At 36.1% G+C, this 20,092-nt stretch overlaps 1 non-coding gene across 1 annotated transcript; it reads right to left on the reverse strand.

Annotated features, from left to right (window-relative positions):
* Positions 1 to 6,081: 6,081 nt before the first annotated feature.
* LOC132267915 (small nucleolar RNA R71) lies at positions 6,082 to 6,187 on the reverse strand. The gene has a single exon (XR_009469128.1). It is a non-coding gene; the product is annotated as a small nucleolar RNA R71 (small nucleolar RNA).
* Positions 6,188 to 20,092: the final 13,905 nt, after the last annotated feature.

A 20,092-nucleotide genomic window follows, 5' to 3' on the forward strand; every position in this document is an offset into this window, starting at 1 on the left:
AGCTAGTATAACCCTTTGGACCACCTCTTTGTAAGTCCTTAAATCAAGAATTGAGACTCATGGCCTGATGTCAAGATGTAACCCATCCTGAAACTTCGTTGCCTTGGCCTCATCTGTCGCCACCATATCCTAGGCATAACGAGAGAGAGAAGTAAACCGTGTCTCGTACTCAATGACATTCATGGTGCCCTAAAAAAGACCTGTGAATTGTATCCTCCCGCCTCATAGCCCTTGGAAAGAAATGCTCGAAAAAGAAATCTCTGAACTCATTCTATGCCATCAACTCAACATTATGGACATTAGTCATAGACCTCCACTAGATATCTACATCTCCCATGAACATAGAGGTAGTTAAAGAAATCCTTAACCTATCCGTGGGTGTTGAGCGCTGAATATTGCATATTGGAGCCCCTAAATATACGTATGTTAAGACCTAAAGTGATACTGATTTTTGTGTATTTTTTGTTTTTAGGTACTTTCCCAAAGAAACGGTTAAAATCGGGCTTTTATGATGAAAAGAAAGATAATAAAGTTTACCGCGTCATTGCCGGCCATTCAGAGAAAGCTAAGAGCTTAAATGGTGTAGTTTGGAGGAACTTAAGATCCAATGCTTGAGTCCAAGTTATAAGGCTCGAGCCTTACAAGCCAAAGAAGAAAAGTTAACAAGACCCAAATGCTCGAGCCTTGTACCTTGGTGCTCGAGCCTTAACCAAGGGTGCTCGAGCCTTGACCCTCAAGCTCGTGCATGAGGTGTCGAAAATAAAAGAGTTGATTTAATTGAAAGGCTATGCTCCCAGGTCTTGTGCCTCACCTCCAGGATCCACTGATGCTTAAGCCTTGAGCTCCAAATGCTCGAGCATAGTACCTAGTGCTCAAGCCTATGAAGCTTGGATTGAGCAATGTTAAAAGAGTTCAACCCAAAAATATTCTAAGTGTTGAAGAAAAAGACACTTCGAAAAATAATTGAAGAAAATTGGCTAAGTGTCAGAGAAAGGATCGAGCACCAATTCTTGAAGCTCGAGTATCAATCCAGAGAAGCTCGAGCATTGTTCCTAATGCTCAAGCATGAACCCTAAAGCTCAAGCTTCTGTTCCTAAAGCTCAACCCTTCCATGACATGTCAAATTAAAATTGCGGGATTGCTCTCTTTATCAGCCGTATCTCATCCCAGTTGGGCCAGAAGACCTAAAAGCCCACCAAATACTTATTTTCTTCTATAAGAGAAGGAGTAAGCCTTGATAGAAGGGGTCCGAAATTTTAATTTCTTTTCTCTCTCTCATATATCTCTCATAGCAGCTTTTAGTGTTTTGAAGAAGAAGATCTAAAAGGAGTTTTGGCAGTCCATGGTGATAAAGACCATAACAACACAGATGATATCTTGTGTCGTCATGAGTAGCTAATTCTTCTCTTAAGGCATTGATGTAGCCCGAATCTGAATACTATGGTTTGATTGTTCTATACTTTGGGAATTTCATATATTATGTATTTTGATTGCATGATTTTGGGTAATTTCTTAATTCAATTGGGTTTTAATGATTACATAGTTTTTTAATGATTAATACATTGTCTTAGATTTAATTATTCTTAAATTATATTTAACCTATTCTTATGAACGATATCTGGCGGAGCCCTGTCGGACATAAGAATGTTGATCATGCAATGGTGTTCAAACGTTTTTCATGAATGAATGTTTTCATAGTCTATGTCTAGGAAAGACAAGTTATACTGCAAAATTAGTTAGAAGTAGGTAGGTAGATAATTTGTGCCAACCGAAGATAGGTTATAGTTAATTGAAATTTATGAAACATTTTTCTTTAAATCTGAATTAAATGAATGTTATTAAGTTTAATTCAATATTATAAATAATTTTTGAAATCCCAAGGTTGAATAGTTGACCATAATATGAGGTTCGTGGTGAAGTCAATCCCTAAAAGAGGACCCTTGTTGTAATGACCCAGCCGATTTCCTTCCTTTCCTTTTCTCAGATTTTCACGGATATTCTCATCACTTAGTGTCATCTTGAGTGCTCGGGGATGGTTTCCGAGACTCTTTTCCTTGGATTGACGACTTCCTTTGAGGACCGAGTTATTTTCATATTTTCACTTTTGTGACACTATTCACTTTCGTCTTTTTCTCGGTTATCCCTTTGTTGGCATAACCTCACTTTTTGTGTTCGGATTTGATTCCGGTTTTGCATGAATCCACGATATTTAAATTCCATACTATGTGTATTTTCACTTTTGTAGAAAAGCATGCTAAGTGCTTACTTTTCTTGTAAAGGGTATAGATGCATGACCATTTTGTAATTTTCCAAACTTTAGGGGTTTTGTGTAATTACTGTAAAGTAATTATTTTTCATCTTAGGGACCATTTTGCAATTTAATTTGAATGATATTTTCAAAAAAGATTTTTTTACAATTTTTAGAAAGTGTGACAAGTGTCACACTCTCATTGGTCCACTTGTTGACATGTGTGTGGAAACACTTTGAGGCCTTGGATGAGGACATGTGGAGGGTGGAGATTTAACCACTTGTTGGCCTAGGATTGATGCACTTGTTGGCTTGGATGGTTGACAAGTTTAGGCTTGAGATTTAACCTAGGATGGAGCCTTGGATTTGTGACAAGTGTAGGCTCACAATTTGATCTTGCATTAGTGTGTGTGTGAGAGGTAGTGTAAGAGCACATAGTGAGTGGAGGATCTCTATCCCCTCCACTCACATTTCATCTTCATCATTTTTTTCATTTCCTCCCTCTTTTGTAAAGAAAACCCTAGCCTCCATGGATGGAGCCTAAAGCCTTAAGCTTTGACCTTGATTTTTGAAAGCCTTCCATTGATTTCCAAGCTTGAACTTGGGAATGTATTTTGTTCCCCTCATCTTCCTCTTCATAACCCTAGAAGGGTTTGCCATTTTGTGTTGATTTTGCCTTGGATTCTAGATAGACACTTCTCTAGTGAGGTAGGGAATGTTATAGGGTTATATGTTTGTTGTCTTGCATGTTTTTGGATGCTTATACAACTTATATGCATGTAGTGTATTAATTTGAGAAATTATGATTAATGGTAGTTTGCTTATAACTCATTTTAGACTTGGTAAATGGCATGGCCATGAGTTAATCTTTGATATATATTAATTTGGGTTGATTTAGATGAGTTTTCAAATCTAGAGATTAAATGGATTTAATTTGGTTTAAATTCTAGTAAATTGTGTTTTGCTTGTAATCTATCTTAGACTTGATATATGGTATGACCATAACTTAGTGCTTGATATAAATTAATTTGAGATCATTTGGACAACTTTTGAAATCTAGAGATTTAATTGATTTAAATTAATTCAATTATATTTTATGATATCTTGCTTATCTTGCACTTTTGAGTTGATATATGTAAACACCATGATATGTTGCTTAACATATATTAATTTGAGGTTATTTGAAATCTAGATAGTTTAATCACCTTGTTTAATTAAATTCTATCTAATGGCTCTATGGATCTATTGGTATTTTAGAAGTTGTTTCTATATTCAAATCATGGACTTGAACTTGTTATGTATTCACTTGATTGTGTTTTGAGCATTGGACAACTTTGTTGTTATATTTATATTCATGAGAACATGTTTTCTTTATAAAATATATTGATGCCATGTGTAGTGAATTGCACACTTTGTAATTGACATTATGTATGTCATTTTAGAATTGAAACTCTAAGGCATGGATTGTGTGGTTTCAACCTACTTGTGCATGGAAGGTATTTTCATGCATTATATGAGTTATGTATAAGTTGTGAACTTATTTGGTTTAATTTTGGAATCTTGGAACATTATTGAGTTGAGATGGCTAGGGTTTGGCTCTAGTACGGGGACGTGAGTCCTCTAAGTCATTGAGATAGTGCGCACTTAGGGTGGTCTTCCCTGCGGGTTAGTGCCCGGAAAAACCATTGAGGTCTCGGCAGAATTCCGAGCTTAGATGTCCAAGTCTTCCATTATTTGTTTTCGCATTCAATTCCAAGTTAACAACCATGTTTATATTGTAACTTGTGGTTTTAGTTTTTGGCGATTTTGATGTTGTTAAGTACATTCATACTAAATTGATATATTTAGTTGATTTCACACTTTTAGATTTCTAGTTGATAACCTAGAGAACCTATGTCTTGATGTGTGGTATTAGATATTCTAATTATGCTAAATTATTATATTTAGTTAATGTTGCATTTTAGACTTCAAGTTGATTACCTTGAGAATCTATATATTGTTGCTTTGTGTAAGCATGACCCTATGTTGCTAAAATTGCATGAATGAGGTGATTGATGCTAGAAATGATCCTAGGTAGCTAGGATGCTCCTTGAGTCTCACCTTTGACATAGACGTTAGGTGGAATGAACCACAATAATTAAATCATGCAAACTTGTAAAACGTAGGTCGATGCATGCTCATTTCCTATGAGTAGCTTTATGTTACTCAGCCCTACGATACTGGGGCATATTTCAGGTACAAGAATCAAGGTTGCGATTCTCGTCATGCTTGGATGATTGGTGGACTTGAAGATTTTCATTTCTTGTAAAGGTTGGCTTGAAAAGCCACTTGTAGCCTTATATGTCAAAATATGTATATTTGAATTTAAACATGTAATGTGTACATGAGTACACTCTTTACAATGTATTTGACATGTATGAGATGAGGCCGGAGTCCAATGACATGTATATGTATCTTACGTAGTTTTGACTTCATGATATATTATGAAAATATTGAAAAATGTCAAGTTATTGTCTCACTATGTTTGCATCGGTCGTTTCTGGGAGCTGCGGACTATTCCCGTGCGCTCAAAATCACTTATTACATTTGCGTGCATATTCGTTTCAGCCTAGAAGTGCATTTGGGGTCAAAAGTATGTTTGGTGCAAACTTACATTTTTTTGCCGTTTTGAGCCTAAACTGAGCATAAGGGCATTTTGGGGTTTTCACTTGAAAAATAAAGTTTTCTTTTCGCATGGTTGGCTAGAAAACATGATTTTGAGGGCAGTTTCTTCTTTGTGTTTTTCTTAAAAAGGCCTAGAAAGTCCTCAAAATTGCATTTCAAGTCAGCATTTCAGGGCAGCCTACAGGAGTTCGAGCGCTCTAAATGGGGAGTTCGAGCGCTCGAACTTTGGGCAGATTTCTTAGGGCAATTTTCGAGTGCTCGAAGTCCTTGTTCGAGCGCTCAAAGTACTGTTCACAGGTGTGTGTGTCTTGGTTTAGCACTGCACCTCCAACTTCAAATCATCATAACTTCTTCGTTTTAACTCCGAATTGGTCCGTTCTTGAGTCTAAATTGATCGCGTCGAAATAAGCTTTCCAATGGTTCTAATTAGAGCTTCAGATTCTTCTTGTACCTCAAGTTATTCAAGTTTTAGTAAGGTAGTATCTATTTTTGGTTCGAACCGGGATAGGGTATCCCTTCCTTCGACTTCAAAACTTAATATCTTTGCTGTCCGGACCCTGAATCAAGTGATTCTTGAGTCTATCTTTATTAATTTTTCGTTGTCTTTCCAATGGTGTGCACAGTGGCACCCATTTCAGTGTGGAATGACCATTTTGCCCCTAGGTTCATTCTTTTTCATTTTTGAAACGTTGCTTCCGCATTTTCTTCCTTTGGGTTTTGTGACCTCATCGAGGGTCAAATTGGTGTCTTAGTGGAGTGTTGTATCTCTAAAGACCATTGTTCTATCTTTTGGCTTCCGCATTTTGGATCCATTTTGGGTCATCACAGGACATACTGGGTTGAAAAATCCAGGGTCGTCGCACTTGTTGCTTTCAATTTCCACAAACTGATGCAACCCACTTTGAGATCAAGCTTGCTATGATCCAAATACTTCCAACTTTCCATGGATTTGCTACTGAAGATCCCTACAAGCAAATTTATAGAATTGTGTTCAACTACCAAGTTTTTCACTCTTTCTGATGATGCTTTTAGGATGAGACTCTTCCAATTTTCTCTCAATGACAAAGTTAGAACTTGGTTGCACTCCCTACCTTATAATTCCAAAAACACATAGGATAAGTTGCAATAAGAGTTCTTAAAAAAATACTATACCGTGGGTAAAACCACATAAATGAGAAGAGAGATCATGGCATTTTCTCAAATCTCGGGTGAACAACTTTATGATACTTGGGAGAGATACAATGATCTTCTGAGAAAGTGTCCACACCATGATATTCCTAAATGACATTTGGTGCAAATCTTCTATGATGGATTAACTGATCCACATAAGAACATGCTAGATACTTCTAGTAATGGTGGTTTTCTGCATAAGAGCTCAAATGACGCTTGGGAACTGTTTAAGGCCCTAAGTGAAAATTTTGTTCAACATAAAATTCTGTTCGATATACTTCTTCCTCTAGGTCTAGGTCCATTCCTGGTATCCATCAACTTGAAATTTTGTATGAAGCAGAAAAATCTAGAGAGCTCGCCACTCAAATGGAAGTGTTGAATCGAAAGTTTGACCAAATCTTATCAGCTTTCAGTACTATTAGTTCTTCTCAGCACTCCTCTTTGCTAAAGGAGGTGTGTTTTGTCTGTGCTAATCCGTCTCATTATGCTAATAGTTGTCCTCTCTTGGGTCACTCTTTTGAAAATTCACAACCACAAACTAATGCTGCATTCTCCAGTTTGGGTTATAATCTAAATTCTAATACTTATAACCCTGACTGGAGAGATCATTCCAATATATCATGGCAGAATCAAAGCTAAGGCAATACAGTTCCCCAATCTCAAGGACAGTACCATAATTCATCCAATCCTTTGCAAAATAATTCTTTCAATCAATCTTCCCTCTACTCTTCTCCTTAATTTAGGAACCAAGCTAATCATGATCCTCCTCCTAGGTACTCATATGAATTTGAAGAGAAGGTTTTAGCTATAATTAATGATTTTAAGTCCACCACTCAATTGGTACATTCCCATTCTCAATCTTAAGCCAAGATAGAAATTCAAGTTAGGCAAATAGTTAAAGTGTTGACTCAAAGAGATGAAGGAACAATACTAAGTCAGCCAATTGAAAAAACAGTCAGGCAAACTGACATAATTGATGAGACTACTCCTTCAAGTTCTCATCATGAGCAAGTTAATGCCATCACTACTTTGAGGAGTGGAAAGATCATTGATAATCAAGTTAAGAAAAAAAGAGGTAGAAAAAGAGAGGCATAGGATTCTTATCAATCCCATTCTTCCAACTCCACATCCCACAGATGTTCCCTTACATCCTACTCCATCAAGCTCCAAAGAAGTTGAAGGTCAAGTCACTTCTTCATCTACTCCCTACCTTGAGACAGCTTATGAGCCAAGAACGCCTTTTCCTGAATGTCTCAAGGGACCCTCTTACTTTGGTAAGCAATGAGAGAAAATTCAAGACATGATGGATGTCTTCAAATAGGTAAAAGTTAGTATTCCTCTCCTAGATGCTATCAATCAAATCCCTACCTATACTAAATTTCTGAAAGACTTGTGCACTCAAAAGAGAAAATCAAAAAGCCAAGTCTCAAGAAAATCTATCTCACTGAGTAAGTCAGTGTAATCATTCAGCATAGCACTCCTCCTAAATTCAAAGATCCTGGTGCTCCTACCATATCTTACATCATTAGAAACAATGTGATAGACATAACACTTCTTAATCTTGGAGCGAGTGTTAATCTTCTTCCTTACTCGGTGTATAAGTAATTAGGCTTGGGAGAGCTTAAACCCACGTCAATGGTGTGTTGCAACTTGCTAATCGATCTTTGAAGCAACCACGTGGGATCATTGAAGATGTTCTCATTAAAGTGGATAAGTTCTATTTTTCGTTTGACTTTCTTATCCTGGATACAGAACTTGTCCACGATCCCAATAGATATATTCTTGTAATCCTTGGTCATCCATTCTTAGCTACAGTGAATGCCAACATTAACTGTAGGACTAGGCTATGGATAATTCTTTTGGGAACATGAAGCTCAAATTAAACATCTTCAATGCCACTCCATATTCTTCAGAGAAAGATGAGTGCTTCTTTATTGATGTTATTGATGAGGATTCAGTAACAATCTTTCCAACAAACAATCCTCCTCCTTTGATTATGAATCTTTCTTGTCCTTCTTGTGAGTCTTCTCACAAACTTGAGCCTAAGCCACCACCGGATATGCTTGAGTATTCTTTCATGGGTCTTAATGGAACCACACTGGTTCCTCCTATTTTGAATTTCATAATCACCCATAGGACAGGTTTTGGGATGAGGGAAGTAGTTGAATTGTTGAATATAAGCTAAGGAGTGGTGTACAGTTGAGATAACGACGTTAAACTTAGCATGCTGTCGAGCTATTGACGTTAAACTGAGAACTTGTAGGTTTGTATTTTAGTTTGATTTGTTTTAATTTATTTTTCTTTTTCTTCGGTTAATTTTGTTTTTCTAGGTTTTTAGTTTATTTTTGTATTTTTCTTTTATTTTTTGATTCGTGTAGTTTTTTTTATTATTTTTTAAAAAAAAAGGAAAAAAGGAAAAAAAAAAAAAAAAAAAAAAAAAGAAGGTTAGTTTCTTTATGTATTTTTCTTTTATTTTTAGATTAGGTTTGTTTTGTTTTGTTTTGATTAAAAAATAAAAAAAATAAAAAAGAAAAAAATTTTGATTGACTTGTGCATAATGATGTATATCTGTTTTACTCCATATACTTAATACTCTGTTGTGTGCTGTGGAGTGTGATTATTTTGTCAAGTATGAAGGACTAAGTTTGGGGGTGAGGTGATGATTTCATTCCTCTGAGCTGTTAATTCTTGATCCTTACTGGTTCTGTGTGTTTGGTAATATCTTTCTAACTCTATATCTGTTTTCACACATTGAAGACAATGTGCATCTCAAGTTTGGGGGTAAGGCAGTGCTTTTTAAATTTTGTTGTTGATATATTGTGCATAAGAGGATGCAATTTAACTGTTTAAGCATAATTTTGAGTCTGTTGATTGTTGTGATGTCTATATGTAGTTTGATATTAGTTAAAGATGGCTTGTATGCCAAATTTATGTTGAAAAGGAATTTTTGAAATTTTTTGAAATCAGTTGGTGGCCTATGGTCCATTTTGTCAGGATGATTATTGTTTGATGATTGAGATCTCTAAAATACTTCACTTTGCACATATTCACACTTTCATGAATTCTGTGGGGTATAAACTGGAAGTCTTGTTTTGTTTTGTGTTAAACTAAGATGAGCAAGTGAATTTGATTATTTTGAGAACCAAGGTATAGAAAAAAATGAAAGAAATAAATGGTATGTATGCAATGAAAAATATAAGAAAATAAAAATAAAGTTCTTCACCAATGTGAGAGAAAATTGAAAAAAAAAATAAGTAAAAAAGGATCAAGTTCAGGTCTGTACCTAGATTGCTTGAGAAATTAAGTCCTTAGGGGTGTTTTAACACCTAATGCCCTAAGACCATCTGGTTTGGGAGTCATTGGCTGAAAGTTTGTTACATAAGGGGTTTAGGTTGCCTAGATTACTTGAACAATTAGGTCCAGAGGGGTGCTTTATCACTTAATACCTTAAAACCGTCTGGTTTGGGAGTCATAGGCCGAAAGTTCGTTACATGGGTGATTTAGAAAGCTTAATAGACATGAGCATTGCACAATATCCTTTTTAAAAAATGCATACCTAAAGAAAATAAAAAAATACCTTGGGAATTGGAGTTTGAAAAGTTTGCCTGTAAATTGAGGGATAACATGAAATGAATATAAGTATGGGTTAGCTACATGTTTAAAATTATGAGTTCACTATGAAAAGGATTTTGGGGATTGAGATTGTTGAATAAATGATTAAACTGACATGTGGGGACCATGGTTACTAAATTGAGATTGAAGGTTTAAAATTTTTCTTGATTAATATAACTCATTATACTTGTTGTAGTTGACTGATTGACGCATTGCTGAGACATCATGATATGAAAATAGGTTTGAATAAGCTTACCGTGCAATTAAGGCAGTGATTTGAGAAGTTTATAGGTATCTTTACTGGAAACCCTTACGAGACTACAACTCGTCTACTAGGGGTAACCTAGGGGCTTAAAGGCTTGTTGCATAAGCTAAATGCAACCATGATTCTCATGAAAGCGGCTTTTTAGTTTTGTATTGCCAAGGGACTAGCAATATGTAAGTTTGGGGGTGTGATGAGCGCTGAATATTACATATTTGAGCTCCTAAATATACGTATGTTAAGACCTAAAATGATACTTTTATCTATTGCTGGACTGATTTCTGTGTATTTCGTGTTTTTAGGTACTTTCCCAAAGAAACGGTTAAAACCAGGCTTTTATGATGAAAAGAATGATAATGAAGTTTACCGCATCATTGCTGGTCATTCAGAGCAAGCTGAGAGCTTAAATTATATAGTTTAGAGGAATTCAAGATCCAACGCTCGAGCCTAAGTCATGAGGCTCGAGCCTTACAAGCTAAAGAAGAAAAGCCAACAAGGCCCAAATGCTCGAGCCTTGTACCTTGGTGCTCGAGCCTTAACCAAGGGTGCTCAAGCCTTGACCCTCAAGCTCGAGCATGAGGCGTCAGAAATAAAAGATTTGATTTAATTAAAAGGCTATGTTCCCAAGTCTCATGCCTCACATCCAGGATCGAGCACCATCCACTGATTATAACGACCCTGGATTTTTTAACCCAGTGTCTCCTATGATGACTCGAACCGGATCTAGAAATGCGGAAGAGAACAACATAAAAATAGCCTCAAGAGATGTACATCATCCCTAAGACACCAATAGGACTCCCCATGAAGCCATGGAACTCAAAGATAACAAGTGTGGAAGTAACGGTTCACAAACGGACAAGAATGAGCCAAAGGGCAAAATGGTCATTTCCCAAAATGAAAGTGGGTGCTATCGAGCACACCATTGGAAGGACAATGACAAAAGAATGAAGTTAGACTCAAGAATCACCTGACTCCGAGTCCAGACGAAAAAGATATGAATTAAACAAAGTGGCCTTCGCCGTTTAAAGGTTACCACAAACCTATCTTACTAAAACTGGAATAACTCTCACTATAGGTGGAGTTTTGATGAATGGTTGGCACCATTGGAAATTTGACTTCGAGCTCTTGAACTTAGAATCAAGAGTGACTAAATTTGGATTTGAAATGAAAGAGTTATGATCCCATGAAGTCAATGCAAGAAAACTACCCAAGGAAACTGGAAGGAGAGGGTCCCAGGGAGAATCGGTCGACCGAAGGCAAAGGTCAGCCTGCCAAAACTCAACCGTCGGTTGACCAAAACCCAATCCTCAGTCGGCTAAAACAAGGTTTTCAACAAAAATCCTACTGGAGTGGAGTCTCGAGAATCGTCGGTCGACCGATGGTGCTCCATCAGTTGACCAACACATTTACTGCAACTATGAAAAGCTGCTGTAATGTGTGGAAATGGTACTTGGGCCAATTCTAAGGTTCTACATGCATCCTACATTATCCGAACATGTTTTAAAACATTTCCTAACCCCGTTCAAACATCTAGAACAAGCCAAAACAAGGAGGAACTCAAAATGACACCCCATGGATGAATTTTTTCATAAAAATTCATAAAATTGCCCAAAAATAGGTCAAAAGTTGAAACTTGAGTGTTTTGTGAAATGTGGACATGCACGTGAGCGTAAAAAGACATTTAAGACGCATCCCAATGGTCCGCGGCTTCAAAATGTCAAGAATGCAAAATATGACCTCTCAACGGTAAAAAATGCCTAAAAGTGGAATACATGAAACTTTAATGTAAGACCTAGAGTGAAATGGTGTTTGGCCCTTGGCCACACCTCGTACATGATCATAGAAACCCTGTGAAAAGAAAGAATGAAATTCCCATGCCCGATGCAAAAGTTATGAAACAAAGACTATTGATTTTTCAAGGTTTTCACAATGTTCTTGAAGTTAAAGAGTGCAATGAACACATAATACATGACATTGGCCTCCGGCCTCATCTTATGCATGTTGAATACAATGAAAAGGAGTGTACTTATGTACACTTTACATATTTAGAATCGAAGAATACAAGTTTTATACAATAGGCTATGAAATGATATTTCATGCTAACATTTGCATGAAATGGAAATTGAAAAGCTAGAAGCCATCCCACTGAACAGCAAGCATCACGAACTATGTCTTCATACCTGATCAAATCCCCCAGTAACTTCGGGGTGAGTAAACAAGTTTACTCATAGAGAATGAGTATGCATCGACTCGATTTCTTTAGAGATTTTTAGGACTAACATGATATAGTTCAAAAGGGATCATGCCACCTAACGTCTATGTCAAAGATTAGACTCAGGGATCATCCTAAGCTACCATGGAGTATAAGCAACAAGAATCATGATATATATACATATATGAAACAAGTCAAAATTGGGATAATTCAAGAACATGACAAGAAGGATACTAGAACATAGATTAACATGAATTGTATTATCAATACAATTAACATGATTGGAGCATTCCAATTAACACGATAGGATTAATACACGAAGTCAAGAACATAGCATAATATCTACGCATTTTAGCAAGATTGGAACATTCCAATTAACAAGACAAGAAAAGTATATGGAATCAAGGATAATACATAATATCTATGAAATGAAATAAGATTGGAACATTCCAATTAACACGGTAAGAGTTATACATGAAATCGAGAACAAGGCATAACATATATGCAATTTAATAAGGATGGAGCATTTCATATAACACGAAAAGAGTCTTAAATCTTCAAGGAATTCGACACTTGAAATTTAAGGAGTTCATTCACGAATGAAGCATAAAATCTATGCAATGAGACAAGATTGGAGCATTTCACATACACGACAAGTTTAAATCTTCAAGAATAGCAACTTGAAATTTAAAGAGTGAAATCAACAATGTGGAAACTTGGATATCGCCTGGATTAAAACCGTACTCTTGAGATCACTTTAGTGCTATTAACCCATGGGTACCTTTCCCCTAGTGCGCACTATAATGTAGGAGGACAATCCCCCGTACTAGAACCAAGTCCTAGCCATGATAATTCTTTATTAATATCCTAAGTCCCAAAATTAACAAGTTGTGCCCCAAGATTGTATCAAATACAATAAATGCATTAACCACGTTTCATGCACAACCAAGATTTTAGAACACATAAGTCATGCCCTAAGTTCATCAACTATCATGGCATGTGAAATGTCAAGAAATTATAGTGTGCAACTATATAGACAACAACCAAGATACATAGCACATGGAGTTCATTGAAGTAAATATACCACAAGTATAAGATACATGATTTAATTACTTTCTAAGCAACATATGTGTAATTAAACCATTCTAAGACAAATGTGCATGTTCGTTAAGTACATTAATGAGATCAAGATACAAGTGTTCACGATGCTTGATAAAAAGAATAAAGTCCATGGAATTCAAGTCAAATTCACAAGTCTAACAAGAATTCACTAACACGGCATAATTAACTCGATGGAAGCATATAAGGAAATTTAATCTACTCAAAGATTAAATTATCGAGATTTCAAGGTGAGTCAAAATGTTCTATGAACAAGTTATTTCAAGGGTCATGTCAAGGCCAAGTTTATTGTCAAGTTACAAGTCCATTACATACAAGATGCAACCATGTGAATTAAATTCCATACAAGGGAATTAATTAAATATAAGTTTGAAGACTTATCCGATTATTCTTGATTTGATACACGTGAAGGAACTTGCCAAGGAAATCATGAATACAAGGTTGGAAACTTAATATAGCTCATGGAACCATTGAATGGATTTTAATTAATTCATTTAATTAAAATCTCTAGATTTTAAAAGTCATCCAAATGACCTCAAATTAAAGTATGTTATACAACATGTCAAGACTTGTTTTAAAACCATGATACAAGTAAGTTCTAAGCAAGATACTACCTTGAGTACTAAACTTTAATACTAGAAATAAAATAATTGAAAAGTTCCAAAACCTAATCAAATATTCTAGATTTAATATATATGAAACTACATGCCATGCACATCAAGAATTTCAAATTAGAATTCCAACGGGATGAATAGTACACTTGGAGTAATTTAATTAATTAAATATTACTAGATTTCAAAACACTTCCAATTTCTCTCAAATTCACCTATGTTGAAGAGCATGCCAAGACCTAATATAACATGCTAACACATATTGATTTCAAGCTAGTTAAGGCCACATGATTTAATATTTTATTCAAGATAATTATTAAATAAAATCTTCAATACTTGCCCAAATGATCTAGATTTAATATATGTCAAACAACATATCAAGGGGTAATATTCTATCATGCCACATGATTAAACAAAGCTATGGAGAACTAGGAAAATTAAATCCTTCACAAAAAAAAAAAAAAATCTCTAGATTTTATATCCAAGCATGTAAACAAGTTGTATAAGCATCACAAGAATGTAATATAGCAAGAAAGTAAATTATAACACCCCTACCTCAATTTGGGATGAAAATCTCAAAAGCCCACCGAAAAAAAGTGTTCCGAATTCGCCGAAACTCTTTCGTCGGAGACAACACGATCTATATGAATACCCAAGAAGCCCCATGAAAATCACAACTTGACCTTAAGCTCAAACTCAAGAAATGGTCAGAACTGAATTCTAATAAGGGGGAATGGTAGAGCACGTCGAGGGGAACAATAAATGTAAAGGCCGAAGAATTTCTACCAAGGAAATCAAGTGGAGGAGAAGGAGAAAGAGCAGAAGCCAAGGAGCTTCCATGGCTACCGGCCAAGAGGTGGAGAAGATGAGTGAAAATCTGATTTTTCACTTTAAATCTTCCTATTTATAGTAAGTCTCAAAAAGTGCCCCGAAAGGGCCCTGCTGGGTTTGGAAAAGTGGATTTTGAGAAAATGCACTCAAATGGTAAAACTCCATGAACAAAAAAGATTCAAAAAGAGAAAATATGAACAACGGAAGAAATGACGTCAAAAACTGAGTCCCGAGTAGAAAGTTATGCCCCGAACAAGTTTGGCGGTAACCGGGTCCAGAAACTCTGAAACTGGAGAAAAATGACCAGAATGAATTTCCAAGAGTCCATGACTTGACGAAATGTGAAAATGAGTCCCATACGAGAATCCAGGCTCCAGATGAGTCATTTTGCAATAACTTTCGTTAATTGCACAATGGCCCCTACAAAAAGGGTTAACTGCGAAACTGCCCTAGAATGAAAATATCTTCTGAAAGATATTTTCTTAGATGCCCCTGAAATAAAATATCTTCAAAAGATATTTATGAAAAACACCCCAAGAAAAGAAAAAGATTCTTAAGAATTGTGCATCCATGCCCCTATAGACACCGGGAGCAACCAAAGTACTTTCTTGTAAAAGTAAAAATTGAGGTAGGAGATGTTCTAGGTTTAAATTCTTGTTATATAGCATGCTTGTGATGCTTATACTACTTGTTTACATGATTAAATATAAAATCTAGAGATTTTATTATTTATTTTTCTTGTACGGGATCTAATTTTCCCAGTTGCTCATGACTTGGTTTAAACATGTAGCATGATTTTATATTGCCCCTTGATATGCTCATTGTCGTGTATTAAAATTGGAACATTTGAATAAGTATTAAATATTTTATTTAATATTTATCTTAGGTGCAAGATTAATTCACATGGCCTTAACTAGCTTCAAATTAATATGTGTTAGAATATTACATTAGGCCTTAGCATGCTCTTCAACATAGTTGAATTTGAAAGTAATTGGCGGTGTTTTGAAAATTAGTAATTATTAATTAATTTGCCCCGAGTGCACTATTCACTCCATTCGAATTCCGACTTGATATTCTTGATCTACATGCCATATAGCTTCACATATATTTGAGTTAGAATATTCGGTGAGGTTTTGAAACCTTTCATTTAATTAATTTCCTTGTTTAAGATTTAATCCTCATGGTGATATACAACTTGGAATTGAATTGTGGCACGCTAGAAAATTAAGCTTTGGTGTGGTTGTTCACATGTATTAAATTGGGATTAATTGCATGAGAATTGCAACCTTTATTTTATATTTAACTTTAGTGAAAGTTTAATTTACATAGGTGTAACTTGCATGAAATAAGCTTAAAATGTGATATTACATTAGTCCTTGGCATGTTCTCTAAGATATGTTAAATTGAGAGCATTTGGTTAAGTTTGAAAAATCTAGAGATTTTAATTAAAAGAATTAATTAAAATCTATTTCGTGGTCCCATTAGCTTAATTAAGGTTTTAACTTGATATTTGTATTGGTCATGACTTGTTTACTAGTATATATTAATTTGGGACTATTAGAAGTTGTTTTAGAACCTTGGGATTTAAATTAGCATGATTTAATTAAAGTTCTACTTTGTCGTTCTAGCAACCTAATTGAGTTTTAGAATGAATATAGGTGATGACATTGCCATGCCCTTTAACATGTATTAAATTGAGGTTAATTGAAATTGAATCGGAAATCTAGAGAATTTAATTGTGTTTATCTATTTAAATTCTATCAATTTGCTCCATGATCTTGTTGTGTTTTAGAAGTGGTTTCTATATTCAAATCATGGACTTAGACTTGTTGTATATTCATTTGGTTACGTTTTGAACATTGGATAACATAGTTGCTATGTTTGTATTCATGAGAATATATTTTCCTTATTGAATATATTGTTGGCCTGTGTAATGATTTGCACACTTCGTATTTAACATCCTTCATGCATAGTGTGTAACGAATCGCAGACTGAAGATTCAACATTCATCACATCATATTAGTTGTGGACTTAGAGCATGGATTGTATAGGTTTCCAAATTTGGTTGTGCTTGGTAGATAGTTGATTATCTTGCATATTCATGTTGATATATGCGTTGTTGCACAACTTGTTGATTTTGAAAACTTGGGGATGTCGTTGTTTGACTATGGCTAGGACATGGTTCTAGTACGGGGGATAGTCCCTCTATATGGTCTAGTGCGCACGTAGGGAGGTTACCCATGGGCTAGTAACCCTAAAGTAACTATGTTGTCTGTCTGATCTGGCGTGACGTCCGAGTATCCACTTTGTTTGATTTCGCATTTCATTTTCAAGTTGATAACTAGATGATGTTGCAACTTGTTGTTTCTTATTTGTCGTTCCATTTTAAGTTACAGGATGTTAACTTTGCGAAATTGTGCTTTATGCGTTGTATTGGAAGTTCCAATGTTGGCTAAATTGCATTGATATTGAAAATCGTGTTTTGACATTCTAATAAAGCTTAGGATTGATCCTATTGATTCATTTATAACATAGACGTTAGGTGGCATGAACCACTACTGTTATTTTGTGCTTTAGATTCTAAGTTGATGCCTTTGAGAACTTAAACCTTGTTGCATTGTATAACATGGTCTTTTGTTGTTGAATTGCATGGATAATGTGATTCTTGTTAACTTGTATTCAAATATGCTTATGTCATGTTGTATGGATTACTCTAGACCTAGTTCAATTGTATTGAAAATGCAATTCATGTTAATCTATGCTCAAGCATTCTTCTTGTCGTGTTCTTTGGATTATCCCAACCATGATTCGTTTCATACACGTATGTATATCATGATTCTTGTTGCTTAGACTCTAAGGTAGCTTAGGATGCTCCCCGAGTCTCACTTGGACATAGACGTTAGGTGGCATGAGCCCCTTTAACATGTTTCACCTTAAGGTGATAAATTTGTAAAATGCTAGGTCGATGCATGCTCATCTCCTACAAGTAGCTTTATGTTACTCACCCCTACGATACTGGGGCATATTTCAGGTACGAAGACTTGGTTCGTGACGCCTAGCATTCCTTGGATGTCGTGTAGCTTTCACGTTTCCATTTCATGCGAATGTTAGCATGAAATGTCATTTTGTTGACTTATATGTCAAAATATATACATTTGATTCCATGTATGTAATGTACTTAAGTACACTCCTTTCAATGTATTTGATGTGTATGAGATGAGGCCGGAGGCCAATAACATGTATATTATATTCTATGTACTTTTTAACTTCATGAAATATTGTGAAAATCTTGAAAAATTGTAAGTCATTGCTTCACCGTGGTTGCATCTGGTGTGGGAATTCCATTTTCATAGGGTCTTATAAATCATGTTTGAAGTGTGGCCAAGGGCCAAACGGTCATTTGACCCCGTTTTGTATTTTTGGATTCCAAGTTTTCATTCCAAGTTCCATTTTTGCCTTTTTGCCCGTTGGGGGGTTGGATTTTGTATCGGCTATATTTTTAAGCCATGGACCATTGTAGCGCGTCTAACTAGGTAAGTTACGTTTGCGTGCATGGTCGTTTCCGGGCAAAACCTTATCGTTTGTGTTTTGAGCCTCTTGTGAATTCATTTTGCATTTTCTTTGCATATTCTGATCAAGGGGCATTATGGACCTTTCACATCAGTTTTATTTTCTTCTTTTGACATAGTTAAATAGAAAACATGATTTTAGGGGGGGTTTCTTCTTCGTGTTTTTCCAGAAAATGTCGTCTTAGTACCGGAAATCCCTCGTGAAGTTTCAGCTTCCAGTTTTCATTTAGCAGCTTTATGACCCTCTTGTTCAGTTCTGATCTAGGGGCATTTTGGGGATTTTACAGTGAGTTTTTTTCGATTTCGTTCGTGATGTCGGGTAGAAAACTCGATTTTAGGGGGGGTTTCTTCTTCGTGTTTTTCCAGAAAAACTCGTCTTGACCTCTGTTTCAAGCCTCAGTTCTGGGCAGATCAAAAAAAATGTAGCAGCAGCCAAGGGCTGCCACCGGCCATGTCTTTGGGCGCCAGTGGGCTCGCGCGTGGGCGCCGTGTGCGCCATGGCCCCTCGTCGAGCCGCCGCGACGTCAATTCTTCTTTTGGGCTTTTCTCCTTCGTTCGGACTCCGATTCAAGTGATTTTTTTGTTGAACTTGACTATATTTTCGCTGTCTTTCCAACAGTGTGCTCAGTTGAACCCGGTTCTTCCTGGATAATTACCAGTTTACCCTTTTTGCTTTAAGTGCTCGTTTTTCTTCGTCATGCCGTTTCTCCTTCGTTCGGACTCCGAATCATGCGATTCTTGAGTCCATCTTAATTAGTTTTTCATTGTCCTTCCAGCGGTGTGCATGGTGGCACCCGAATCTATAGCTTTCAAAAATGACTATTTTGCCCCTGGAGGCTTATTTGTCATGTTTTTGATCTTTTGCTTCCGCATCAGTTCTTGTTGAGTTCCACGACCTCATGGAAGGTCACTTTGACTTCTTAGAGTTTTATTTTCTGATTTCGCTTCCGCATTCGGATCCGTTATCGGATCATCCTTACGGTTCATCACAGGACACGCTGGCTTAAAAACTAAGGTCGTCACACACGTGAAGTCAAAAACTAACTCCGAGCATGAAAAGTGAGGTTTTGCCAATAAAGTAACAAATGGGGAAAAGACAGAATAGGGAAAAGGATGAAATAGGAAAAAAGGACAAAAGTGAATAGTGTCTCGAAAAATGAAAATGCTAAAATGACTCGATACTCAAAGGAAGTTTTCAATCTGAACAAAAGAGTCTCAGAAATCATTTCCAAGCACTCGAGATGACAGTAAATGACGAGAAACAGAACTTAGAAAAGAAAACTAAACGGAAAAAATTTATCCGTAAAATTTCAAGAAAAAAGGAAAGGAAGGTAAATGACCGAGTCGTTACACTGATGCTCAAGCGTTGAGCACCAAATGTTTGAGCATGGTATTTAGTGCTCGAGCCCATGAAGCTTGGATCAAACAATGTTAAAAGAGTTCAACTCAAAAATATTCTAAGTGTTGAAGAAAAAAATGCTTTGGAAAATAATTGAAGAAAATTGGCTAAGTGTTAGAGAAAAGATCGAGCACCAAATCTTGAAGCTCGAGAATCAATCCAGAGAAGCTCGAGCATTGTTCCTAATGCTCGAGCATGAACCTTAAAGCTCGAGCTTCTGTTCCTAAAGCTTGAGCCTTCCATGACATGTTAGATTAAAATTGTGGGATTGCTCTCTTTATCAGTCGTATCTCATCCCAGTTGGGCTAGAAGACCTAAAAGCCCACCAAATACTTATTTTCTTCTATAAAAGAAGGCGTAAGCTTTGATAGAAGGGGTCCAAAATTTCAATCTTT

This window comes from Cornus florida, unplaced genomic scaffold (assembly GCF_030987335.1).
Source record: "Cornus florida cultivar Cherokee Brave unplaced genomic scaffold, ASM3098733v1 CherokeeBrave_3.0.0_Hap2_Chr07, whole genome shotgun sequence".
In the NCBI taxonomy this organism is placed as follows: Eukaryota; Viridiplantae; Streptophyta; class Magnoliopsida; order Cornales; family Cornaceae; genus Cornus; species Cornus florida.